Below are 25,627 nucleotides of genomic sequence, written 5' to 3' on the forward strand. Positions count from 1 at the left end.
GAACATCTTTGCTTATTGCAGAAACAACCCTTCTATGTCTGTTTAGCAGATTTTGAGCACATTTTTGATTTTCCACCAAAGCTTTGTTTCTTTACCTCCATATTTTATGTTAAGACGCTTAGAGGAGCTAAGAAGAGCATTTTTCAGAGCCTGGATAGCTCAGTCGGTAGAGCATCAGACTTTTAATCTGAGGGTCCAGGGTTCAAGTCCCTGTTCAGGCGTACTTGCTAAAGCAAGCTGTCAAATGTCTTTATTGAGCACATCTTTGATTTTCCACTGAGTCTCTGCATCTTCAGTGCCGTGTTCTACTGTGCAAAACCAAGGGTATAGAAGCAGCTTGAGAACATCTTTGCTTATTGCAGAAACAACCCTTCTATGTCTGTTTAGCAGATTTTGAGCACATTTTTGATTTTCCACCAAAGCTTTGTTTCTTTACCTCCATATTTTATGTTAAGACGCTTAGAGGAGCTAAGAAGAGCATTTTTCAGAGCCTGGATAGCTCAGTCGGTAGAGCATCAGACTTTTAATCTGAGGGTCCAGGGTTCAAGTCCCTGTTCAGGCGTACTTGCTAAAGCAAGCTGTCAAATGTCTTTATTGAGCACATCTTTGATTTTCCACTGAGTCTCTGCATCTTCAGTGCCGTGTTCTACTGTGCAAAACCAAGGGTATAGAAGCAGCTTGAGAACATGTTTGCTTATTGCAGAAACAACCCTTCTATGTCTGTTTAGCAGATTTTGAGCACATTTTTGATTTTCCACCAAAGCTTTGTTTCTTTACCTCCATATTTTATGTTACGACGCTTAGAGGAGCTAAGAAGAGCATTTTTCAGAGGCTGGATAGCTCAGTCAGTAGAGCATCAGACTTTTAATCTGAGGGTCCAGGGTTCAAGTTCCTGTTCAGGCGTACTAGCTAAAGCAAGCTGTCCAATGTCTTTATTGAACACATCTTTGATTTTCCACTGAGTCTTTGCTTCTTTATTGTCGTGTTCTACTGTGCAAAACTGAGGGTATAGAAGCAGCTTGAGAAAATCTTTGTTTTTTGCAGAAACAACCCTTCTATGTCTGTTTAGCAAATTTTGGGTTCATTGTTGATTTTCCACCAAAGCTTTGTTTCTTTACCTCCATATTTTATGTTAAGACGCTTAGAGGAGCTAAGAAGAGCATTTTTCAGAGCCTGGATAGCTCAGTCGGTAGAGCATCAGACTTTTAATCTGAGGGTCCAGGGCTCAAGTCCCTGTTCAGGTGTACTTGCTAAAGCAAGCTGTCAAATGTCTTTATTGAGCACATCTTTGATTTTCCACTGAGTCTCTGCATCTTCAGTGCCGTGTTCTACTGTGCAAAACCAAGGGTATAGAAGCAGCTTGAGAACATCTTTGCTTATTGCAGAAACAACCCTTCTATGTCTTTTTAGCAAATTTTGAGCACATTTTTGATTTTCCACCAAAGCTTTGTTTCTTTACCTCTATATTTTATGTTAAGACGCTTAGAGGAGCTAAGAAGAGCATTTTTCAGAGCCTGGATAGCTCAGTCGGTAGAGCATCAGACTTTTAATCTGAGGGTCCAGGGTTCAAGTCCCTGTTCAGGCGTACTTCCTAAAGCAAGCTGTCAAATGTCTTTATTGAGCAAATCTTTGATTTTCCACTGAGTCTTTGCTTCTTCAGTGCTGTGTTCTACTGTGCAAAACCAAGGGTATAGAAGCAGCTTGAGAACATCTTTGCTTATTGCAGAAACAACCCTTCTATGTCTGTTTAGCAAATTTTGAGCACATTTTTGATTTTCCACCAAAGCTTTGTTTCTTTACCTCCATATTTTATGTTAAGACGCTTAGAGGAGCTAAGAAGAGCATTTTTCAGAGCCTGGATAGCTCAGTCGGTAGAGCATCAGACTTTTAATCTGAGGGTCCAGGGTTCAAGTTCCTGTTCAGGCGTACTTGCTAAAGCAAGCTGTCAAATGTCTTTATTGAGCACATCTTTGATTTTCCACTGAGTCTTTGCTTCTTTATTGTCGTGTTCTACTGTGCAAAACTGAGGGTATAGAAGCAGCTTGAGAAAATCTTTGTTTTTTGCAGAAACAACTCTTCTATGTCTGTTTAGCTCAGTCGGTATAGGATTTGCTAAAGCAAGCTGTCAAATGTCTTTATTGAGCACATCTTTGATTTTCCACTGAGTCTCTGCATCTTCAGTGCCGTGTTCTACTGTGCAAAACCAAGGGTATAGAAGCAGCTTGAGAACATCTTTGCTTATTGCAGAAACAACCCTTCTATGTCTGTTTAGCAAATTTTGGGTACATTGTTGATTTTCCACCAAAGCTTTGTTTCTTTACCTCCATATTTTATGTTAAGACGCTTAGAGGAGCTAAGAAGAGCATTTTTCAGAGCCTGGATAGCTCAGTCGGTAGAGCATCAGACTTTTAATCTGAGGGTCCAGGGCTCAAGTCCCTGTTCAGGTGTACTTGCTAAAGCAAGCTGTCAAATGTCTTTATTGAGCAAATCTTTGATTTTCCACTGAGTCTTTGCTTCTTTATTGTCGTGTTCTACTGTGCAAAACTGACGGTATAGTAGCAGCTTGAGAACATCTTTGTTTTTTGCAGAAACAACCCTTCTATGTCTGTTTAGCAAATTTTGGGTACATTGTTGATTTTCCACCAAAGCTTTGTTTCTTTACCTCCATATTTTATGTTACGACGCTTAGAGGAGCTAAGAAGAGCATTTTTCAGAGGCTGGATAGCTCAGTCAGTAGAGCATCAGACTTTTAATCTGAGGGTCCAGGGTTCAAGTTCCTGTTCAGGCGTACTAGCTAAAGCAAGCTGTCCAATGTCTTTATTGAACACATCTTTGATTTTCCACTGAGTCTTTGCTTCTTTATTGTCGTGTTCTACTGTGCAAAACTGAGGGTATAGAAGCAGCTTGAGAAAATCTTTGTTTTTTGCAGAAACAACCCTTCTATGTCTGTTTAGCAAATTTTGGGTACATTGTTGATTTTCCACCAAAGCTTTGTTTCTTTACCTCCATATTTTATGTTAAGACGCTTAGAGGAGCTAAGAAGAGCATTTTTCAGAGCCTGGATAGCTCAGTCGGTGGAGCATCAGACTTTTAATCTGAGGGTCCAGGGCTCAAGTCCCTGTTCAGGCGTACTTGCTAAAGCAAGTTGTCAAATGTCTTTATTGAGCACATCTTTGATTTTCCACTGAGTCTCTGCATCTTCAGTGCCGTGTTCTACTGTGCAAAACCAAGGGTATAGAAGCAGCTTGAGAACATCTTTGCTTATTGCAGAAACAACCCTTCTATGTCTGTTTAGCAAATTTTGAGCACATTTTTGATTTTCCACCAAAGCTTTGTTTCTTTACCTCCATATTTTATGTTAAGACGCTTAGAGGAGCTAAGAAGAGCATTTTTCAGAGCCTGGATAGCTCAGTCGGTAGACCATCAGACTTTTAATCTGAGGGTCCAGGGTTCAAGTCCCTGTTCAGGTGTACTTGCTAAAGCAAGCTGTCAAATGTCTTTATTGAGCACATCTTTGATTTTCCACTGAGTCTTTGCTTCTTTATTGTGGTGTTCTACTGTGCAAAACTGAGGGTATAGAAGCAGCTTGAGAAAATCTTTGTTTTTTGCAGAAACAACCCTTCTATGTCTGTTTAGCAAATTTTGGGTACATTGTTGATTTTCCACCAAAGCTTTGTTTCTTTACCTCCATATTTTATGTTAAGACGCTTAGAGGAGCTAAGAAGAGCATTTTTTAGAGCCTGGATAGCTCAGTCGGTAGAGCATCAGACTTTTAATCTGAGGGTCCAGGGCTCAAGTCCCTGTTCAGGTGTACTTGCTAAAGCAAGCTGTCAAATGTCTTTATTGAGCAAATCTTTGATTTTCCACTGAGTCTTTGCTTCTTTATTGTCGTGTTCTACTGTGCAAATCTGACGGTATAGTAGCAGCTTGAGAACATCTTTGTTTTTTGCAGAAACAACCCTTCTATGTCTGTTTAGCAAATTTTGGGTACATTGTTGATTTTCCACCAAAGCTTTGTTTCTTTACCTCCATATTTTATGTTAAGACGCTTAACATAAAAGCGGTAGAGCATCAGACTTTTAATCTGAGGGTCTAGGGTTCAAGTCCCTGTTCAGGCGTACTTGCTAAAGCAAGCTGTCAAATGTCTTTATTGAGCACATCTTTGATTTTCCACTGAGTCTCTGCATCTTCAGTGCCGTGTTCTACTGTGCAAAACCAAGGGTATAGAAGCAGCTTGAGAACATCTTTGCTTATTGCAGAAACAACCCTTCTATGTCTGTTTAGCAGATTTTGAGCACATTTTTGATTTTCCACCAAAGCTTTGTTTCTTTACCTCCATATTTTATGTTACGACGCTTAGAGGAGCTAAGAAGAGCATTTTTCAGAGGCTGGATAGCTCAGTCAGTAGAGCATCAGACTTTTAATCTGAGGGTCCAGGGTTCAAGTTCCTGTTCAGGCGTACTAGCTAAAGCAAGCTGTCCAATGTCTTTATTGAACACATCTTTGATTTTCCACTGAGTCTTTGCTTCTTTATTGTCGTGTTCTACTGTGCAAAACTGAGGGTATAGAAGCAGCTTGAGAAAATCTTTGCTTTTTGCAGAAACAACCCTTCTATGTCTGTTTAGCAAATTTTGAGCACATTTTTGATTTTCCACCAAAGCTTTGTTTCTTTACCTCCATATTTTATGTTAAGACGCTTAGAGGAGCTAAGAAGAGCATTTTTCAGAGCCTGGATAGCTCAGTCGGTAGAGCATCAGACTTTTAATCTGAGGGTCCAGGGCTCAAGTCCCTGTTCAGGTGTACTTGCTAAAGCAAGCTGTCAAATGTCTTTATTGAGCACATCTTTGATTTTCCACTGAGTCTCTGCATCTTCAGTGCCGTGTTCTACTGTGCAAAACCAAGGGTATAGAAGCAGCTTGAGAACATCTTTGCTTATTGCAGAAACAACCCTTCTATGTCTGTTTAGCAAATTTTGAGCACATTTTTGATTTTCCACCAAAGCTTTGTTTCTTTACCTCCATATTTTATGTTAAGACGCTTAGAGGAGCTAAGAAGAGCATTTTTCAGAGCCTGGATAGCTCAGTCGGTAGAGCATCAGACTTTTAATCTGAGGGTCCAGGGTTCAAGTCCCTGTTCAGGCGTACTTCCTAAAGCAAGCTGTCAAATGTCTTTATTGAGCAAATCTTTGATTTTCCACTGAGTCTTTGCTTCTTTATTGTCGTGTTCTACTGTGCAAAACTGACGGTATAGTAGCAGCTTGAGAACATCTTTGTTTTTTGCAGAAACAACCCTTCTATGTCTGTTTAGCAAATTTTGGGTACATTGTTGATTTTCCACCAAAGCTTTGTTTCTTTACCTCCATATTTTATGTTACGACGCTTAGAGGAGCTAAGAAGAGCATTTTTCAGAGGCTGGATAGCTCAGTCAGTAGAGCATCAGACTTTTAATCTGAGGGTCCAGGGTTCAAGTTCCTGTTCAGGCGTACTAGCTAAAGCAAGCTGTCCAATGTCTTTATTGAACACATCTTTGATTTTCCACTGAGTCTTTGCTTCTTTATTGTCGTGTTCTACTGTGCAAAACTGAGGGTATAGAAGCAGCTTGAGAAAATCTTTGTTTTTTGCAGAAACAACCCTTCTATGTCTGTTTAGCAAATTTTGGGTACATTGTTGATTTTCCACCAAAGCTTTGTTTCTTTACCTCCATATTTTATGTTAAGACGCTTAGAGGAGCTAAGAAGAGCATTTTTCAGAGCCTGGATAGCTCAGTCGGTGGAGCATCAGACTTTTAATCTGAGGGTCCAGGGCTCAAGTCCCTGTTCAGGCGTACTTGCTAAAGCAAGTTGTCAAATGTCTTTATTGAGCACATCTTTGATTTTCCACTGAGTCTCTGCATCTTCAGTGCCGTGTTCTACTGTGCAAAACCAAGGGTATAGAAGCAGCTTGAGAACATCTTTGCTTATTGCAGAAACAACCCTTCTATGTCTGTTTAGCAAATTTTGAGCACATTTTTGATTTTCCACCAAAGCTTTGTTTCTTTACCTCCATATTTTATGTTAAGACGCTTAGAGGAGCTAAGAAGAGCATTTTTCAGAGCCTGGATAGCTCAGTCGGTAGACCATCAGACTTTTAATCTGAGGGTCCAGGGTTCAAGTCCCTGTTCAGGTGTACTTGCTAAAGCAAGCTGTCAAATGTCTTTATTGAGCACATCTTTGATTTTCCACTGAGTCTTTGCTTCTTTATTGTGGTGTTCTACTGTGCAAAACTGAGGGTATAGAAGCAGCTTGAGAAAATCTTTGTTTTTTGCAGAAACAACCCTTCTATGTCTGTTTAGCAAATTTTGGGTACATTGTTGATTTTCCACCAAAGCTTTGTTTCTTTACCTCCATATTTTATGTTAAGACGCTTAGAGGAGCTAAGAAGAGCATTTTTCAGAGCCTGGATAGCTCAGTCGGTAGAGCATCAGACTTTTAATCTGAGGGTCCAGGGCTCAAGTCCCTGTTCAGGTGTACTTGCTAAAGCAAGCTGTCAAATGTCTTTATTGAGCAAATCTTTGATTTTCCACTGAGTCTTTGCTTCTTTATTGTCGTGTTCTACTGTGCAAAACTGACGGTATAGTAGCAGCTTGAGAACATCTTTGTTTTTTGCAGAAACAACCCTTCTATGTTTGTTTAGCAAATTTTGGGTACATTGTTGATTTTCCACCAAAGCTTTGTTTCTTTACCTCCATATTTTATGTTAAGACGCTTAACATAAAAGCGGTAGAGCATCAGACTTTTAATCTGAGGGTCTAGGGTTCAAGTCCCTGTTCAGGCGTACTTGCTAAAGCAAGCTGTCAAATGTCTTTATTGAGCACATCTTTGATTTTCCACTGAGTCTCTGCATCTTCAGTGCCGTGTTCTACTGTGCAAAACCAAGGGTATAGAAGCAGCTTGAGAACATCTTTGCTTATTGCAGAAACAACCCTTCTATGTCTGTTTAGCAGATTTTGAGCACATTTTTGATTTTCCACCAAAGCTTTGTTTCTTTACCTCCATATTTTATGTTACGACGCTTAGAGGAGCTAAGAAGAGCATTTTTCAGAGGCTGGATAGCTCAGTCAGTAGAGCATCAGACTTTTAATCTGAGGGTCCAGGGTTCAAGTTCCTGTTCAGGCGTACTAGCTAAAGCAAGCTGTCCAATGTCTTTATTGAACACATCTTTGATTTTCCACTGAGTCTTTGCTTCTTTATTGTCGTGTTCTACTGTGCAAAACTGAGGGTATAGAAGCAGCTTGAGAAAATCTTTGCTTTTTGCAGAAACAACCCTTCTATGTCTGTTTAGCAAATTTTGAGCACATTTTTGATTTTCCACCAAAGCTTTGTTTCTTTACCTCCACATTTTATGTTAAGACGCTTAGAGGAGCTAAGAAGAGCATTTTTCAGAGCCTGGATAGCTCAGTCAGTAGAGCATCAGACTTTTAATCTGAGGGTCCAGGGTTCAAGTTCTTGTTCAGGCGTACTTGCTAAAGCAAGCTGTCCAATGTCTTTATTGAACACATCTTTGATTTTCCACTGAGTCTTTGCTTCTGTATTGTCGTGTTCTACTGTGCAAAACCAAGGGTATAGAAGCAGCTTGAGAACATCTTTGCTTATTGCAGAAACAACCCTTCTATGTCTGTTTAGCAGATTTTGAGCACATTTTTGATTTTCCACCAAAGGTTTGTTTCTTTACCTCCATATTTTATGTTAAGACGCTTAGAGGAGCTAAGAAGAGCATTTTTCAGAGCCTGGATAGCTCAGTCGGTAGAGCATCAGATTTTTTAATCTGAGGGTCCAGGGTTCAAGTCCCTGTTCAGGCGTACTTGCTAAAGCAAGCTGTCAAATGTCTTTATTGAGCACATCTTTGATTTTCCACTGAGTCTCTGCATCTTCAGTGCCGTGTTCTACTGTGCAAAACCAAGGGTATAGAAGCAGCTTGAGAACATCTTTGCTTATTGCAGAAACAACCCTTCTATGTCTGTTTAGCAAATTTTGAGCACATTTTTGATTTTCCACCAAAGCTTTGTTTCTTTACCTCCATATTTTATGTTAAGACGCTTAGAGGAGCTAAGAAGAGCATTTTTCAGAGCCTGGATAGCTCAGTCAGTAGAGCATCAGACTTTTAATCTGAGGGTCCAGGGTTCAAGTTCCTGTTCAGGCGTACTTGCTAAAGCAAGCTGTCCAATGTCTTTATTGAACACATCTTTGATTTTCCACTGAGTCTTTGCTTCTGTATTGTCGTGTTCTACTGTGCAAAACCAAGGGTATAGAAGCAGCTTGAGAACATCTTTGCTTATTGCAGAAACAACCCTTCTATGTCTGTTTAGCAGATTTTGAGCACATTTTTGATTTTCCACCAAAGCTTTGTTTCTTTACCTCCATATTTTATGTTAAGACGCTTAGAGGAGCTAAGAAGAGCATTTTTTAGAGCCTGGATAGCTCAGTCGGTAGAGCATCAGATTTTTTAATCTGAGGGTCCAGGGTTCAAGTCCCTGTTCAGGCGTACTTGCTAAAGCAAGCTGTCAAATGTCTTTATTGAGCACATCTTTGATTTTCCACTGAGTCTTTGCTTCTGTATTGTCGTGTTCTACTGTGCAAAACCAAGGGTATAGAAGCAGCTTGAGAACATCTTTGCTTATTGCAGAAACAAACCTTCTATGTCTGTTTAGCAAATTTTGGGTACATTGTTGATTTTCCACCAAAGCTTTGTTTCTTTACCTCCATATTTTATGTTAAGACGCTTAGAGGAGCTAAGAAGAGCATTTTTCAGAGCCTGGATAGCTCAGTCGGTAGAGCATCAGACTTTTAATCTGAGGGTCCAGGGTTCAAGTCACTGTTCATGCGTACTTGCTAAAGCAAGCTGTCAAATGTCTTTATTGAGCACATCTTTGATTTTCCACTGAGTCTTTGCTTCTTTATTGTCGTGTTCTACTGTGCAAAACTGAGGGTATAGAAGCAGCTTGAGAAAATCTTTGTTTTTTGCAGAAACAACTCTTCTATGTCTGTTTAGCTCAGTCGGTATAGCATTTACTAAAGCAAGCTGTCAAATGTCTTTATTGAGCACATCTTTGATTTTCCACTGAGTCTTTGCTTCTTTATTGTCGTGTTCTACTGTGCAAAACTGAGGGTATAGAAGCAGCTTGAGAAAATCTTTGTTTTTTGCAGAAACAACCCTTCTATGTCTGTTTAGCAAATTTTGGGTACATTGTTGATTTTCCACCAAAGCTTTGTTTCTTTACCTCCATATTTTATGTTAAGACGCTTAGAGGAGCTAAGAAGAGCATTTTCAGAGCCTGGATAGCTCAGTCGGTAGAGCATCAGACTTTTAATCTGAGGGTCCAGGGTTCAAGTCCCTGTTCAGGCGTACTTGCTAAAGCAAGCTGTCAAATGTCTTTATTGAGCACATCTTTGATTTTCCACTGAGTCTCTGCATCTTCAGTGCCGTGTTCTACTGTGCAAAACCAAGGGTATAGAAGCAGCTTGAGAATATCTTTGCTTATTGCAGAAACAACCCTTCTATGTCTGTTTAGCAGATTTTGAGCACATTTTTGATTTTCCACCAAAGCTTTGTTTCTTTACCTCCATATTTTATGTTAAGACGCTTAGAGGAGCTAAGAAGAGCATTTTTCAGAGCCTGGATAGCTCAGTCGGTAGAGCATCAGACTTTTAATCTGAGGGTCCAGGGTTCAAGTCCCTGTTCAGGCGTACTTGCTAAAGCAAGCTGTCTAATGTCTTTATTGAGCACATCTTTGATTTTCCACTGAGTCTCTGCATCTTCAGTGCCGTGTTCTACTGTGCAAAACCAAGGGTATAGAAGCAGCTTGAGAACATCTTTGCTTATTGCAGAAACAACCCTTCTATGTCTGTTTAGCAGATTTTGAGCACATTTTTGATTTTCCACCAAAGCTTTGTTTCTTTACCTCCATATTTTATGTTACGACGCTTAGAGGAGCTAAGAAGAGCATTTTTCAGAGGCTGGATAGCTCAGTCAGTAGAGCATCAGACTTTTAATCTGAGGGTCCAGGGTTCAAGTTCCTGTTCAGGCGTACTAGCTAAAGCAAGCTGTCCAATGTCTTTATTGAACACATCTTTGATTTTCCACTGAGTCTTTGCTTCTTTATTGTCGTGTTCTACTGTGCAAAACTGAGGGTATAGAAGCAGCTTGAGAAAATCTTTGTTTTTTGCAGAAACAACCCTTCTATGTCTGTTTAGCAAATTTTGAGCACATTTTTGATTTTCCACCAAAGCTTTGTTTCTTTACCTCCATATTTTATGTTAAGACGCTTAGAGGAGCTAAGAAGAACATTTTTCAGAGCCTGGATAGCTCAGTCGGTAGAGCATCAGACTTTTAATCTGAGGGTCCAGGGTTCAAGTCCCTGTTCGGGCGTACTTGCTAAAGCAAGCTGTCAAATGTCTTTATTGAGCACATCTTTGATTTTCCACTGAGTCTCTGCATCTTCATTGCCGTGTTCTACTGTGCAAAACCAAGGGTATAGAAGCAGCTTGAGAACATCTTTGCTTATTGCAGAAACAACCCTTCTATGTCTGTTTAGCAGATTTTGAGCACATTTTTGATTTTCCACCAAAGCTTTGTTTCTTTACCTCCATATTTTATGTTAAGACGCTTAGAGGAGCTAAGAAGAGCATTTTTCAGAGCCTGGATAGCTCAGTCGGTAGAGCATCAGACTTTTAATCTGAGGGTCCAGGGTTCAAGTCCCTGTTCAGGCGTACTTGCTAAAGCAAGCTGTCAAATGTCTTTATTGAGCACATCTTTGATTTTCCACTGAGTCTCTCCATCTTCAGTGCCGTGTTCTACTGTGCAAAACCAAGGGTATAGAAGCAGCTTGAGAACATCTTTGCTTATTGCAGAAACAACCCTTCTATGTCTGTTTAGCAGATTTTGAGCACATTTTTGATTTTCCACCAAAGCTTTGTTTCTTTACCTCCATATTTTATGTTACGACGCTTAGAGGAGCTAAGAAGAGCATTTTTCAGAGGCTGGATAGCTCAGTCAGTAGAGCATCAGACTTTTAATCTGAGGGTCCAGGGTTCAAGTCCCTGTTCAGGCGTACTTGCTAAAGCAAGATGTCAAATGTCTTTATTGAGCACATCTTTGATTTTCCACTGAGTCTTTGCTTCTTTATTGTCGTGTTCTACTGTGCAAAACTGAGGGTATAGAAGCAGCTTGAGAAAATCTTTGTTTTTTGCAGAAACAACTCTTCTATGTCTGTTTAGCTCAGTCGGTATAGCATTTGCTAAAGCAAGCTGTCAAATGTCTTTATTGAGCACATCTTTGATTTTCCACTGAGTCTCTGCATCTTCAGTGCCGTGTTCTACTGTGCAAAACCAAGGGTATAGAAGCAGCTTGAGAACATCTTTGCTTATTGCAGAAACAACCCTTCTATGTCTGTTTAGCAAATTTTGGGTACATTGTTGATTTTCCACCAAAGCTTTGTTTCTTTACCTCCATATTTTATGTTAAGACGCTTAGAGGAGCTAAGAAGAGCATTTTTCAGAGCCTGGATAGCTCAGTCGGTAGAGCATCAGACTTTTAATCTGAGGGTCCAGGGTTCAAGTCCCTGTTCAGGCGTGCTTGCTAAAGCAAGCTGTCAATTGTCTTTATTGAGCAAATCTTTGATTTTCCACTGAGTCTTTGCTTCTGTATTGTCGTGTTCTACTGTGCAAAACCAAGGGTATAGAAGCAGCTTGAGAATATCTTTGTTTTTTGCAGAAACAACCCTTCTATGTCTGTTTAGTAGATTTTGAGCACATTGTTGAGTTTCCACCAAAGCTTTGTTTCTTTACCTCCATATTTTATGTTAAGACGCTTAGAGGAGCTAAGAAGAACACTTTTCAGAGCCTGGATAGCTCAGTCGGTAGAGCATCAGACTTTTAATCTGAAGGTCCAGGGTTCAAGTCCCTGTGCAGGCGTACTTGCTAAAGCAAGCTGTCAAATGTTTTTATTGAGCACATCTTTGATTTTCCACTGAGTCTCTGCATCTTCAGTGCCGTGTTCTACTGTGCAAAACCAAGGGTATAGAAGCAGCTTGAGAACATCTTTGCTTATTGCAGAAACAACCCTTCTATGTCTGTTTAGCAGATTTTGAGCACATTTTTGATTTTCCACCAAAGCTTTGTTTCTTTACCTCCATATTTTATGTTAAGACGCTTAGAGGAGCTAAGAAGAGCATTTTTCAGAGCCTGGATAGCTCAGTCGGTAGAGCTTCAGACTTTTAATCTGAGGGTCCAGGGTTCAAGTCCCTGTTCAGGCGTACTTGCTAAAGCAAGTCTCTGCATCTTCAGTGCCGTGTTATACGGTGCAAAACCAAGGGTATAGAAGCAGCTTGAGAACATCTTTGCTTATTGCAGAAACAACCCTTCTATGTCTGTTTTGCAAATTTTGAGCACATTTTTGATTTTCCACCAAAGCTTTGTTTCTTTACCTCCATATTTTATGTTAAGACGCTTAGAGGAGCTAAGAAGAGCATTTTTCAGAGCCTGGATAGCTCAGTCGGTAGAGCATCAAACTTTTAATCTGAGGGTCCAGGGTTCAAGTCCCTGTTCAGGCGTACTTGCTAAAGCAAGCTGTCAAATGTCTTTATTGAGCACATCTTTGATTTTCCACTGAGTCTCTGCATCTTCAGTGCCGTGTTCTACTGTGCAAAACCAAGGGTATAGAAGCAGCTTGAGAACATCTTTGCTTATTGCAGAAACAACCCTTCTATGTCTGTTTAGCAGATTTTGAGCACATTTTTGATTTTCCACCAAAGCTTTGTTTCTTTACCTCCATATTTTATGTTAAGACGCTTAGAGGAGCTAAGAAGAGCATTTTTCAGAGCCTGGATAGCTCAGTCGGTAGAGCATCAGACTTTTAATCTGAGGGTCCAGGGTTCAAGTCCCTGTTCAGGCGTACTTGCTAAAGCAAGCTGTCAAATGTCTTTATTGAGCACATCTTTGATTTTCCACTGAGTCTCTGCATCTTCAGTGCCGTGTTCTACTGTGCAAAACCAAGGGTATAGAAGCAGCTTGAGAACATCTTTGCTTATTGCAGAAACAACCCTTCTATGTCTGTTTAGCAGATTTTGAGCACATTTTTGATTTTCCACCAAAGCTTTGTTTCTTTACCTCCATATTTTATGTTACGACGCTTAGAGGAGCTAAGAAGAGCATTTTTCAGAGGCTGGATAGCTCAGTCAGTAGAGCATCAGACTTTTAATCTGAGGGTCCAGGGTTCAAGTTCCTGTTCAGGCGTACTAGCTAAAGCAAGCTGTCCAATGTCTTTATTGAACACATCTTTGATTTTCCACTGAGTCTTTGCTTCTTTATTGTCGTGTTCTACTGTGCAAAACTGAGGGTATAGAAGCAGCTTGAGAAAATCTTTGTTTTTTGCAGAAACAACCCTTCTATGTCTGTTTAGCAAATTTTGAGCACATTTTTGATTTTCCACCAAAGCTTTGTTTCTTTACCTCCATATTTTATGTTAAGACGCTTAGAGGAGCTAAGAAGAGCATTTTTCAGAGCCTGGATAGCTCAGTCGGTAGAGCATCAGACTTTTAATCTGAGGGTCCAGGGTTCAAGTCCCTGTTCAGGCGTACTTGCTAAAGCAAGCTGTCTAATGTCTTTATTGAGCACATCTTTGATTTTCCACTGAGTCTCTGCATCTTCAGTGCCGTGTTCTACTGTGCAAAACCAAGGGTATAGAAGCAGCTTGAGAACATCTTTGCTTATTGCAGAAACAACCCTTCTATGTCTGTTTAGCAGATTTTGAGCACATTTTTGATTTTCCACCAAAGCTTTGTTTCTTTACCTCCATATTTTATGTTACGACGCTTAGAGGAGCTAAGAAGAGCATTTTTCAGAGGCTGGATAGCTCAGTCAGTAGAGCATCAGACTTTTAATCTGAGGGTCCAGGGTTCAAGTTCCTGTTCAGGCGTACTAGCTAAAGCAAGCTGTCCAATGTCTTTATTGAACACATCTTTGATTTTCCACTGAGTCTTTGCTTCTTTATTGTCGTGTTCTACTGTGCAAAACTGAGGGTATAGAAGCAGCTTGAGAAAATCTTTGTTTTTTGCAGAAACAACCCTTCTATGTCTGTTTAGCAAATTTTGAGCACATTTTTGATTTTCCACCAAAGCTTTGTTTCTTTACCTCCATATTTTATGTTAAGACGCTTAGAGGAGCTAAGAAGAACATTTTTCAGAGCCTGGATAGCTCAGTCGGTAGAGCATCAGACTTTTAATCTGAGGGTCCAGGGTTCAAGTCCCTGTTCGGGCGTACTTGCTAAAGCAAGCTGTCAAATGTCTTTATTGAGCACATCTTTGATTTTCCACTGAGTCTCTGCATCTTCATTGCCGTGTTCTACTGTGCAAAACCAAGGGTATAGAAGCAGCTTGAGAACATCTTTGCTTATTGCAGAAACAACCCTTCTATGTCTGTTTAGCAGATTTTGAGCACATTTTTGATTTTCCACCAAAGCTTTGTTTCTTTACCTCCATATTTTATGTTAAGACGCTTAGAGGAGCTAAGAAGAGCATTTTTCAGAGCCTGGATAGCTCAGTCGGTAGAGCATCAGACTTTTAATCTGAGGGTCCAGGGTTCAAGTCCCTGTTCAGGCGTACTTGCTAAAGCAAGCTGTCAAATGTCTTTATTGAGCACATCTTTGATTTTCCACTGAGTCTCTCCATCTTCAGTGCCGTGTTCTACTGTGCAAAACCAAGGGTATAGAAGCAGCTTGAGAACATCTTTGCTTATTGCAGAAACAACCCTTCTATGTCTGTTTAGCAGATTTTGAGCACATTTTTGATTTTCCACCAAAGCTTTGTTTCTTTACCTCCATATTTTATGTTACGACGCTTAGAGGAGCTAAGAAGAGCATTTTTCAGAGGCTGGATAGCTCAGTCAGTAGAGCATCAGACTTTTAATCTGAGGGTCCAGGGTTCAAGTCCCTGTTCAGGCGTACTTGCTAAAGCAAGATGTCAAATGTCTTTATTGAGCACATCTTTGATTTTCCACTGAGTCTTTGCTTCTTTATTGTCGTGTTCTACTGTGCAAAACTGAGGGTATAGAAGCAGCTTGAGAAAATCTTTGTTTTTTGCAGAAACAACTCTTCTATGTCTGTTTAGCTCAGTCGGTATAGCATTTGCTAAAGCAAGCTGTCAAATGTCTTTATTGAGCACATCTTTGATTTTCCACTGAGTCTCTGCATCTTCAGTGCCGTGTTCTACTGTGCAAAACCAAGGGTATAGAAGCAGCTTGAGAACATCTTTGCTTATTGCAGAAACAACCCTTCTATGTCTGTTTAGCAAATTTTGGGTACATTGTTGATTTTCCACCAAAGCTTTGTTTCTTTACCTCCATATTTTATGTTAAGACGCTTAGAGGAGCTAAGAAGAGCATTTTTCAGAGCCTGGATAGCTCAGTCGGTAGAGCATCAGACTTTTAATCTGAGGGTCCAGGGTTCAAGTCCCTGTTCAGGCGTGCTTGCTAAAGCAAGCTGTCAATTGTCTTTATTGAGCAAATCTTTGATTTTCCACTGAGTCTTTGCTTCTGTATTGTCGTGTTCTACTGTGCAAAACCAAGGGTATAGAAGCAGCTTGAGAATATCTTTGTTTTTTGCAGAAACAACCCTTCTATGTCTGTTTAGTAGATTTTGAGCACATTGTTGAGTTTCCACCAAAGCTTTGTTTCTTTACCTCCATATTTTATGTTAAGACGCTTAGAGGAGCTAAGAAGAACACTTTTCAGAGCCTGGATAGCTCAGTCGGTAGAGCATCAGACTTTTAATCTGAAGGTCCAGGGTTCAAGTCCCTGTGCAGGCGTACTTGCTAAAGCAAGCTGTCAAATGTTTTTATTGAGCACATCTTTGATTTTCCACTGAGTCTCTGCATCTTCAGTGCCGTGTTCTACTGTGCAAAACCAAGGGTATAGAAGCAGCTTGAGAACATCTTTGCTTATTGCAGAAACAACCCTTCTATGTCTGTTTAGCAGATTTTGAGCACATTTTTGATTTTCCACCAAAGCTTTGTTTCTTTACCTCCATATTTTATGTTAAGACGCTTAGAGGAGCTAAGAAGAGCATTTTTCAGAGCCTGGATAGCTCAGTCGGTAGAGCTTCAGACTTTTAATCTGAGGGTCCAGGGTTCAAGTCCCTGTTCAGGCGTACTTGCTAAAGCAAGTCTCTGCATCTTCAGTGCCGTGTTATACGGTGCAAAACCAAGGGTATAGAAGCAGCTTGAGAACATCTTTGCTTATTGCAGAAACAACCCTTCTATGTCTGTTTTGCAAATTTTGAGCACATTTTTGATTTTCCACCAAAGCTTTGTTTCTTTACCTCCATATTTTATGTTAAGACGCTTAGAGGAGCTAAGAAGAGCATTTTTCAGAGCCTGGATAGCTCAGTCGGTAGAGCATCAAACTTTTAATCTGAGGGTCCAGGGTTCAAGTCCCTGTTCAGGCGTACTTGCTAAAGCAAGCTGTCAAATGTCTTTATTGAGCACATCTTTGATTTTCCACTGAGTCTCTGCATCTTCAGTGCCGTGTTCTACTGTGCAAAACCAAGGGTATAGAAGCAGCTTGAGAACATCTTTGCTTATTGCAGAAACAACCCTTCTATGTCTGTTTAGCAGATTTTGAGCACATTTTTGATTTTCCACCAAAGCTTTGTTTCTTTACCTCCATATTTTATGTTAAGACGCTTAGAGGAGCTAAGAAGAGCATTTTTCAGAGCCTGGATAGCTCAGTCGGTAGAGCATCAGACTTTTAATCTGAGGGTCCAGGGTTCAAGTCCCTGTTCAGGCGTACTTGCTAAAGCAAGCTGTCAAATGTCTTTATTGAGCACATCTTTGATTTTCCACTGAGTCTCTGCATCTTCAGTGCCGTGTTCTACTGTGCAAAACCAAGGGTATAGAAGCAGCTTGAGAACATCTTTGCTTATTGCAGAAACAACCCTTCTATGTCTGTTTAGCAGATTTTGAGCACATTTTTGATTTTCCACCAAAGCTTTGTTTCTTTACCTCCATATTTTATGTTACGACGCTTAGAGGAGCTAAGAAGAGCATTTTTCAGAGGCTGGATAGCTCAGTCAGTAGAGCATCAGACTTTTAATCTGAGGGTCCAGGGTTCAAGTTCCTGTTCAGGCGTACTAGCTAAAGCAAGCTGTCCAATGTCTTTATTGAACACATCTTTGATTTTCCACTGAGTCTTTGCTTCTTTATTGTCGTGTTCTACTGTGCAAAACTGAGGGTATAGAAGCAGCTTGAGAAAATCTTTGTTTTTTGCAGAAACAACCCTTCTATGTCTGTTTAGCAAATTTTGAGCACATTTTTGATTTTCCACCAAAGCTTTGTTTCTTTACCTCCATATTTTATGTTAAGACGCTTAGAGGAGCTAAGAAGAACATTTTTCAGAGCCTGGATAGCTCAGTCGGTAGAGCATCAGACTTTTAATCTGAGGGTCCAGGGTTCAAGTCCCTGTTCGGGCGTACTTGCTAAAGCAAGCTGTCAAATGTCTTTATTGAGCACATCTTTGATTTTCCACTGAGTCTCTGCATCTTCATTGCCGTGTTCTACTGTGCAAAACCAAGGGTATAGAAGCAGCTTGAGAACATCTTTGCTTATTGCAGAAACAACCCTTCTATGTCTGTTTAGCAGATTTTGAGCACATTTTTGATTTTCCACCAAAGCTTTGTTTCTTTACCTCCATATTTTATGTTAAGACGCTTAGAGGAGCTAAGAAGAGCATTTTTCAGAGCCTGGATAGCTCAGTCGGTAGAGCATCAGACTTTTAATCTGAGGGTCCAGGGTTCAAGTCCCTGTTCAGGCGTACTTGCTAAAGCAAGCTGTCAAATGTCTTTATTGAGCACATCTTTGATTTTCCACTGAGTCTCTCCATCTTCAGTGCCGTGTTCTACTGTGCAAAACCAAGGGTATAGAAGCAGCTTGAGAACATCTTTGCTTATTGCAGAAACAACCCTTCTATGTCTGTTTAGCAGATTTTGAGCACATTTTTGATTTTCCACCAAAGCTTTGTTTCTTTACCTCCATATTTTATGTTACGACGCTTAGAGGAGCTAAGAAGAGCATTTTTCAGAGGCTGGATAGCTCAGTCAGTAGAGCATCAGACTTTTAATCTGAGGGTCCAGGGTTCAAGTCCCTGTTCAGGCGTACTTGCTAAAGCAAGATGTCAAATGTCTTTATTGAGCACATCTTTGATTTTCCACTGAGTCTTTGCTTCTTTATTGTCGTGTTCTACTGTGCAAAACTGAGGGTATAGAAGCAGCTTGAGAAAATCTTTGTTTTTTGCAGAAACAACTCTTCTATGTCTGTTTAGCTCAGTCGGTATAGCATTTGCTAAAGCAAGCTGTCAAATGTCTTTATTGAGCACATCTTTGATTTTCCACTGAGTCTCTGCATCTTCAGTGCCGTGTTCTACTGTGCAAAACCAAGGGTATAGAAGCAGCTTGAGAACATCTTTGCTTATTGCAGAAACAACCCTTCTATGTCTGTTTAGCAAATTTTGGGTACATTGTTGATTTTCCACCAAAGCTTTGTTTCTTTACCTCCATATTTTATGTTAAGACGCTTAGAGGAGCTAAGAAGAGCATTTTTCAGAGCCTGGATAGCTCAGTCGGTAGAGCATCAGACTTTTAATCTGAGGGTCCAGGGTTCAAGTCCCTGTTCAGGCGTGCTTGCTAAAGCAAGCTGTCAATTGTCTTTATTGAGCAAATCTTTGATTTTCCACTGAGTCTTTGCTTCTGTATTGTCGTGTTCTACTGTGCAAAACCAAGGGTATAGAAGCAGCTTGAGAATATCTTTGTTTTTTGCAGAAACAACCCTTCTATGTCTGTTTAGTAGATTTTGAGCACATTGTTGAGTTTCCACCAAAGCTTTGTTTCTTTACCTCCATATTTTATGTTAAGACGCTTAGAGGAGCTAAGAAGAACACTTTTCAGAGCCTGGATAGCTCAGTCGGTAGAGCATCAGACTTTTAATCTGAAGGTCCAGGGTTCAAGTCCCTGTGCAGGCGTACTTGCTAAAGCAAGCTGTCAAATGTTTTTATTGAGCACATCTTTGATTTTCCACTGAGTCTCTGCATCTTCAGTGCCGTGTTCTACTGTGCAAAACCAAGGGTATAGAAGCAGCTTGAGAACATCTTTGCTTATTGCAGAAACAACCCTTCTATGTCTGTTTAGCAGATTTTGAGCACATTTTTGATTTTCCACCAAAGCTTTGTTTCTTTACCTCCATATTTTATGTTAAGACGCTTAGAGGAGCTAAGAAGAGCATTTTTCAGAGCCTGGATAGCTCAGTCGGTAGAGCATCAGACTTTTAATCTGAGGGTCCAGGGTTCAAGTCCCTGTTCAGGCGTACTTGCTAAAGCAAGCTGTCAAATGTCTTTATTGAGCACATCTTTGATTTTCCACTGAGTCTTTGCTTCTTTATTGTGGTGTTCTACTGTGCAAAACTGAGGGTATAGAAGCAGCTTGAGAAAATCTTTGTTTTTTGCAGAAACAACCCTTCTATGTCTGTTTAGCAAATTTTGGGTACATTGTTGATTTTCCACCAAAGCTTTGTTTCTTTACCTCCATATTTTATGTTAAGACGCTTAGAGGAGCTAAGAAGAGCATTTTTCAGAGCCTGGATAGCTCAGTCGGTAGAGCATCAGACTTTTAATCTGAGGGTCCAGGGCTCAAGTCCCTGTTCAGGTGTACTTGCTAAAGCAAGCTGTCAAATGTCTTTATTGAGCACATCTTTGATTTTCCACTGAGTCTCTGCATCTTCAGTGCCGTGTTCTACTGTGCAAAACCAAGGGTATAGAAGCAGCTTGAGAACATCTTTGCTTATTGCAGAAACAACCCTTCTATGTCTGTTTAGCAAATTTTGAGCACATTTTTGATTTTCCACCAAAGCTTTGTTTCTTTACCTCCATATTTTATGTTAAGACGCTTAGAGGAGCTAAGGAGAGCATTTTTCAGAGCCTGGATAGCTCAGTCGGTAGAGCATCAGACTTTTAATCTGAGGGTCCAGGGTTCAAGTCCCTGTTCAGGCGTACTTCCTAAAGCAAGCTGTCAAATGGCTTTATTGAGCAAATCTTTGATTTTCCACTGAGTCTTTGCTTCTTTATTGTCGTGTTCTACTGTGCAAAACTGACGGTATAGTAGCAGCTTGAGAACATCTTTGTTTTTTGCAGAAACAACCCTTCTATGTCTGTTTAGCAAATTTTGGGTACATTGTTGATTTTCCACCAAAGCTTTGTTTCTTTACCTCCATATTTTATGTTAAGACGCTTAACATAAAAGCGGTAGAGCATCAGACTTTTAATCTGAGGGTCTAGGGTTCAAGTCCCTGTTCAGGCGTACTTGCTAAAGCAAGCTGTCAAATGTCTTTATTGAGCACATCTTTGATTTTCCACTGAGTCTCTGCATCTTCAGTGCCGTGTTCTACTGTGCAAAACCAAGGGTATAGAAGCAGCTTGAGAACATCTTTGCTTATTGCAGAAACAACCCTTCTATGTCTGTTTAGCAGATTTTGAGCACATTTTTGATTTTCCACCAAAGCTTTGTTTCTTTACCTCCATATTTTATGTTACGACGCTTAGAGGAGCTAAGAAGAGCATTTTTCAGAGGCTGGATAGCTCAGTCAGTAGAGCATCAGACTTTTAATCTGAGGGTCCAGGGTTCAAGTTCCTGTTCAGGCGTGCTAGCTAAAGCAAGCTGTCCAATGTCTTTATTGAACACATCTTTGATTTTCCACTGAGTCTTTGCTTCTTTATTGTCGTGTTCTACTGTGCAAAACTGAGGGTATAGAAGCAGCTTGAGAAAATCTTTGCTTTTTGCAGAAACAACCCTTCTATGTCTGTTTAGCAAATTTTGAGCACATTTTTGATTTTCCACCAAAGCTTTGTTTCTTTACCTCCATATTTTATGTTAAGACGCTTAGAGGAGCTAAGAAGAGCATTTTTCAGAGCCTGGATAGCTCAGTCAGTAGAGCATCAGACTTTTAATCTGAGGGTCCAGGGTTCAAGTTCTTGTTCAGGCGTACTTGCTAAAGCAAGCTGTCCAATGTCTTTATTGAACACATCTTTGATTTTCCACTGAGTCTTTGCTTCTTTATTGTCGTGTTCTACTGTGCAAAACTGAGGGTATAGAAGCAGCTTGAGAAAATCTTTGTTTTTTGCAGAAACAACCCTTCTATGTCTGTTTAGCAAATTTTGAGCACATTTTTGATTTTCCACCAAAGCTTTGTTTCTTTACCTCCATATTTTATGTTAAGACACTTAGAGGAGCTAAGAAGAGCAATTTTCAGAGCCTGGATAGCTCAGTCGGTAGAGCATCAGACTTTTAATCTGAGGGTCCAGGGTTCAAGGCGTACTTGCTAAAGCAAGCTGTCAAATGTCTTTATTGAGCACATCTTTGATTTTCCACTGAGTCTCTGCATCTTCAGTGCCGTGTTCTACTGTGCAAAACCAAGGGTATAGAAGCAGCTTGAGAACATCTTTGCTTATTGCAGAAACAACCCTTCTATGTCTGTTTAGCAAATTTTGAGCACATTTTTGATTTTCCACCAAAGCTTTGTTTCTTTACCTCCATATTTTATGTTAAGACGCTTAGAGGAGCTAAGAAGAGCATTTTTCAGAGCCTGGATAGCTCAGTCAGTAGAGCATCAGACTTTTAATCTGAGGGTCCAGGGTTCAAGTTCCTGTTCAGGCGTACTTGCTAAAGCAAGCTGTCCAATGTCTTTATTGAACACATCTTTGATTTTCCACTGAGTCTTTGCTTCTGTATTGTCGTGTTCTACTGTGCAAAACCAAGGGTATAGAAGCAGCTTGAGAACATCTTTGCTTATTGCAGAAACAACCCTTCTATGTCTGTTTAGCAGATTTTGAGCACATTTTTGATTTTCCACCAAAGGTTTGTTTCTTTACCTCCATATTTTATGTTAAGACGCTTAGAGGAGCTAAGAAGAGCATTTTTCAGAGCCTGGATAGCTCAGTCGGTAGAGCATCAGATTTTATAATCTGAGGGTCCAGGGTTCAAGTCCCTGTTCAGGCGTACTTGCTAAAGGAAGCTGTCAAATGTCTTTATTGAGCACATCTTTGATTTTCCACTGAGTCTCTGCATCTTCAGTGCCGTGTTCTACTGTGCAAAACCAAGGGTATAGAAGCAGCTTGAGAACATCTTTGCTTATTGCAGAAACAACCCTTCTATGTCTGTTTAGCAAATTTTGAGCACATTTTTGATTTTCCACCAAAGCTTTGTTTCTTTACCTCCATATTTTATGTTAAGACGCTTAGAGGAGCTAAGAAGAGCATTTTTCAGAGCCTGGATAGCTCAGTCAGTAGAGCATCAGACTTTTAATCTGAGGGTCCAGGGTTCAAGTTCCTGTTCAGGCGTACTTGCTAAAGCAAGCTGTCCAATGTCTTTATTGAACACATCTTTGATTTTCCACTGAGTCTTTGCTTCTGTATTGTCGTGTTCTACTGTGCAAAACCAAGGGTATAGAAGCAGCTTGAGAACATCTTTGCTTATTGCAGAAACAACCCTTCTATGTCTGTTTAGCAGATTTTGAGCACATTTTTGATTTTCCACCAAAGCTTTGTTTCTTTACCTCCATATTTTATGTTAAGACGCTTAGAGGAGCTAAGAAGAGCATTTTTCAGAGCCTGGATAGCTCAGTCGGTAGAGCATCAGACTTTTAATCTGAGGGTCCAGGGTTCAAGTCCTTGTTCAGGCGTACTTGCTAAAGCAAGCTGTCAAATGTCTTTATTGAGCACATCTTTGATTTTCCACTGAGTCTTTACTTCTGTATTGTCGTGTTCTACTGTGCAAAACCAAGGGTATAGAAGCAGCTTGAGAACATCTTTGCTTATTGCAGAAACAAACCTTCTATGTCTGTTTAGCAAATTTTGGGTACATTGTTGATTTTCCACCAAAGCTTTGTTTCTTTACCTCCATATTTTATGTTAAGACGCTTAGAGGAGCTAAGAAGAGCATTTTTCAGAGCCTGGATAGCTCAGTCGGTAGAGCATCAGACTTTTAATCTGAGGGTCCAGGGTTCAAGTCCCTGTTCAGGCGTACTTGCTAAAGCAAGCTGTCAAATGTCTTTATTGAGCACATCTTTGATTTTCCACTGAGTCTTTGCTTCTTTATTGTCGTGTTCTACTGTGCAAAACTGAGGGTATAGAAGCAGCTTGAGAAAATCTTTGTTTTTTGCAGAAACAACCCTTCTATGTCTGTTTAGCAAATTTTGGGTACATTTTTGATTTTCCACCAAAGCTTTGTTTCTTTACCTCCATATTTTATGTTAAGACGCTTAGAGGAGCTAAGAAGAGCATTTTTCAGAGCCTGGATAGCTCAGTCGGTAGACCATCAGACTTTTAATCTGAGGGTCCAGGGTTCAAGTCCCTGTTCAGGCGTATTTGCTAAAGCAAGCTGTCAAATGTCTTTATTGAGCACATCTTTGATTTTCCACTGAGTCTTTGCTTCTTTATTGTCGTGTTCTACTGTGCAAAACTGAGGGTATAGAAGCAGCTTGAGAAAATCTTTGTTTTTTGCAGAAACAACCCTTCTATGTCTGTTTAGCAAATTTTGGGTACATTGTTGATTTTCCACCAAAGCTTTGTTTCTTTACCGCCATATTTTATGTTAAGACGCTTAGAGGAGCTAAGAAGAGCATTTTTCAGAGCCTGGATAGCTCAGTCGGTAGAGCATCAGACTTTTAATCTGAGGGTCCAGGGTTCAAGTCCCTGTTCAGGCGTACTTGCTAAAGCAAGCTGTCAAATGTCTTTATTGAGCACATCTTTGATTTTCCACTGAGTCTTTGCTTCTTTATTGTCGTGTTCTACTGTGCAAAACTGAGGGTATAGAAGCAGCTTGAGAAAATCTTTGTTTTTTGCAGAAACAACTCTTCTATGTCTGTTTAGCTCAGTCGGTATAGCATTTACTAAAGCAAGCTGTCAAATGTCTTTATTGAGCACATCTTTGATTTTCCACTGAGTCTTTGCTTCTTTATTGTCGTGTTCTACTGTGCAAAACTGAGGGTATAGAAGCAGCTTGAGAAAATTTTTTTTTTTTTGCAGAAACAACCCTTCTATGTCTGTTTAGCAAATTTTGGGTACATTGTTGATTTTCCACCAAAGCTTTGTTTCTTTACCTCCATATTTTATGTTAAGACGCTTAGAGGAGCTAAGAAGAGCATTTTTCAGAGCCTGGATAGCTCAGTCGGTAGAGCATCAGACTTTTAATCTGAGGGTCCAGGGTTCAAGTCCCTGTTCAGGCGTACTTGCTAAAGCAAGCTGTCAAATGTCTTTATTGAGCACATCTTTGATTTTCCACTGAGTCTTTGCTTCTTTATTGTCGTGTTCTACTGTGCAAAACTGAGGGTATAGAAGCAGCTTGAGAAAATCTTTGTTTTTTGCAGAAACAACTCTTCTATGTCTGTTTAGCTCAGTCGGTATAGCATTTGCTAAAGCAAGCTGTCAAATGTCTTTATTGAGCACATCTTTGATTTTCCACTGAGTCTCTGCATCTTCAGTGCCGTGTTCTACTGTGCAAAACCAAGGGTATAGAAGCAGCTTGAGAACATCTTTGCTTATTGCAGAAACAACCCTTCTATGTCTGTTTAGCAGATTTTGAGCACATTTTTCATTTTCCACCAAAGCTTTGTTTCTTTACCTCCATATTTTATGTTAAGACGCTTAGAGGAGCTAAGTAGAGCATTTTTCAGAGCCTGGATAGCTCAGTCGGTAGAGCATCAGACTTTTAATCTGAGGGTCCAGGGTTCAAGTCCCTGTTCAGGTGTACTTGCTAAAGCAAGCTGTCAAATGTCTTTATTGAGCACATCTTTGATTTTCCACTGAGTCTCTGCATCTTCAGTGCCGTGTTCTACTGTGCAAAACCAAGGGTATAGAAGCAGCTTGAGAACATCTTTGCTTATTGCAGAAACAACCCTTCTATGTCTGTTTAGCAGATTTTGAGCACATTTTTGATTTTCCACCAAAGCTTTGTTTCTTTACCTCCATATTTTATGTTAAGACGCTTAGAGGAGCTAAGAAGAGCATTTTTCAGAGCCTGGATAGCTCAGTCGGTAGAGCATCAGACTTTTAATCTGAGGGTCCAGGGTTCAAGTCCCTGTTCAGGCGTACTTGCTAAAGCAAGCTGTCAAATGTCTTTATTGAGCACATCTTTGATTTTCCACTGAGTCTTTGCTTCTTTATTGTCGTGTTCTACTTTGCAAAACTGAGGGTATAGAAGCAGCTTGAGAAAATCTTTGTTTTTTGCAGAAACAACCCTTCTATGTCTGTTTAGCAAATTTTGGGTACATTTTTGATTTTCCACCAAAGCTTTGTTTCTTTACCTCCATATTTTATGTTAAGACGCTTAGAGGAGCTAAGAAGAGCATTTTTCAGAGCCTGGATAGCTCAGTCGGTAGACCATCAGACTTTTAATCTGAGGGTCCAGGGTTCAAGTCCCTGTTCAGGCGTACTTGCTAAAGCAAGCTGTCAAATGTCTTTATTGAGCACATCTTTGATTTTCCACTGAGTCTTTGCTTCTTTATTGTCGTGTTCTACTGTGCAAAACTGAGGGTATAGAAGCAGCTTGAGAAAATCTTTGTT

General features: G+C 40.1%; 21 non-coding genes across 21 annotated transcripts; all 21 read left to right on the forward strand.

Annotated features, from left to right (window-relative positions):
- The first annotated feature begins 148 nt into the window (after positions 1–148).
- TRNAK-UUU (transfer RNA lysine (anticodon UUU)) lies at positions 149–221 on the forward strand. The gene has a single exon. It is a non-coding gene; the product is annotated as a tRNA-Lys (tRNA).
- Positions 222–489: 268 nt separating this feature from the next.
- On the forward strand, positions 490–562 carry TRNAK-UUU (transfer RNA lysine (anticodon UUU)). The gene has a single exon. It is a non-coding gene; the product is annotated as a tRNA-Lys (tRNA).
- A 950-nt stretch (positions 563–1,512) lies between these two features.
- Positions 1,513–1,585, forward strand: TRNAK-UUU (transfer RNA lysine (anticodon UUU)). The gene has a single exon. It is a non-coding gene; the product is annotated as a tRNA-Lys (tRNA).
- Positions 1,586–5,068: 3,483 nt separating this feature from the next.
- On the forward strand, positions 5,069–5,141 carry TRNAK-UUU (transfer RNA lysine (anticodon UUU)). The gene has a single exon. It is a non-coding gene; the product is annotated as a tRNA-Lys (tRNA).
- Positions 5,142–9,307: 4,166 nt separating this feature from the next.
- Positions 9,308–9,380, forward strand: TRNAK-UUU (transfer RNA lysine (anticodon UUU)). Its single transcript has one exon. It is a non-coding gene; the product is annotated as a tRNA-Lys (tRNA).
- Positions 9,381–9,648: 268 nt separating this feature from the next.
- On the forward strand, positions 9,649–9,721 carry TRNAK-UUU (transfer RNA lysine (anticodon UUU)). The gene has a single exon. It is a non-coding gene; the product is annotated as a tRNA-Lys (tRNA).
- A 950-nt stretch (positions 9,722–10,671) lies between these two features.
- Positions 10,672–10,744, forward strand: TRNAK-UUU (transfer RNA lysine (anticodon UUU)). The gene has a single exon. It is a non-coding gene; the product is annotated as a tRNA-Lys (tRNA).
- A 789-nt stretch (positions 10,745–11,533) lies between these two features.
- Positions 11,534–11,606, forward strand: TRNAK-UUU (transfer RNA lysine (anticodon UUU)). The gene has a single exon. It is a non-coding gene; the product is annotated as a tRNA-Lys (tRNA).
- A 1,247-nt stretch (positions 11,607–12,853) lies between these two features.
- TRNAK-UUU (transfer RNA lysine (anticodon UUU)) lies at positions 12,854–12,926 on the forward strand. The gene has a single exon. It is a non-coding gene; the product is annotated as a tRNA-Lys (tRNA).
- A 609-nt stretch (positions 12,927–13,535) lies between these two features.
- On the forward strand, positions 13,536–13,608 carry TRNAK-UUU (transfer RNA lysine (anticodon UUU)). Its single transcript has one exon. It is a non-coding gene; the product is annotated as a tRNA-Lys (tRNA).
- Positions 13,609–14,558: 950 nt separating this feature from the next.
- Positions 14,559–14,631, forward strand: TRNAK-UUU (transfer RNA lysine (anticodon UUU)). Its single transcript has one exon. It is a non-coding gene; the product is annotated as a tRNA-Lys (tRNA).
- A 789-nt stretch (positions 14,632–15,420) lies between these two features.
- On the forward strand, positions 15,421–15,493 carry TRNAK-UUU (transfer RNA lysine (anticodon UUU)). The gene has a single exon. It is a non-coding gene; the product is annotated as a tRNA-Lys (tRNA).
- A 1,247-nt stretch (positions 15,494–16,740) lies between these two features.
- TRNAK-UUU (transfer RNA lysine (anticodon UUU)) lies at positions 16,741–16,813 on the forward strand. Its single transcript has one exon. It is a non-coding gene; the product is annotated as a tRNA-Lys (tRNA).
- A 950-nt stretch (positions 16,814–17,763) lies between these two features.
- Positions 17,764–17,836, forward strand: TRNAK-UUU (transfer RNA lysine (anticodon UUU)). The gene has a single exon. It is a non-coding gene; the product is annotated as a tRNA-Lys (tRNA).
- Positions 17,837–18,625: 789 nt separating this feature from the next.
- On the forward strand, positions 18,626–18,698 carry TRNAK-UUU (transfer RNA lysine (anticodon UUU)). The gene has a single exon. It is a non-coding gene; the product is annotated as a tRNA-Lys (tRNA).
- A 609-nt stretch (positions 18,699–19,307) lies between these two features.
- Positions 19,308–19,380, forward strand: TRNAK-UUU (transfer RNA lysine (anticodon UUU)). The gene has a single exon. It is a non-coding gene; the product is annotated as a tRNA-Lys (tRNA).
- A 609-nt stretch (positions 19,381–19,989) lies between these two features.
- Positions 19,990–20,062, forward strand: TRNAK-UUU (transfer RNA lysine (anticodon UUU)). The gene has a single exon. It is a non-coding gene; the product is annotated as a tRNA-Lys (tRNA).
- Positions 20,063–23,014: 2,952 nt separating this feature from the next.
- TRNAK-UUU (transfer RNA lysine (anticodon UUU)) lies at positions 23,015–23,087 on the forward strand. The gene has a single exon. It is a non-coding gene; the product is annotated as a tRNA-Lys (tRNA).
- A 609-nt stretch (positions 23,088–23,696) lies between these two features.
- TRNAK-UUU (transfer RNA lysine (anticodon UUU)) lies at positions 23,697–23,769 on the forward strand. Its single transcript has one exon. It is a non-coding gene; the product is annotated as a tRNA-Lys (tRNA).
- A 449-nt stretch (positions 23,770–24,218) lies between these two features.
- Positions 24,219–24,291, forward strand: TRNAK-UUU (transfer RNA lysine (anticodon UUU)). The gene has a single exon. It is a non-coding gene; the product is annotated as a tRNA-Lys (tRNA).
- A 789-nt stretch (positions 24,292–25,080) lies between these two features.
- TRNAK-UUU (transfer RNA lysine (anticodon UUU)) lies at positions 25,081–25,153 on the forward strand. The gene has a single exon. It is a non-coding gene; the product is annotated as a tRNA-Lys (tRNA).
- Positions 25,154–25,627: the final 474 nt, after the last annotated feature.

This window comes from Eleutherodactylus coqui, chromosome 7 (genome assembly GCF_035609145.1).
Source record: "Eleutherodactylus coqui strain aEleCoq1 chromosome 7, aEleCoq1.hap1, whole genome shotgun sequence".
Classification (NCBI taxonomy): Eukaryota; Metazoa; Chordata; class Amphibia; order Anura; family Eleutherodactylidae; genus Eleutherodactylus; species Eleutherodactylus coqui.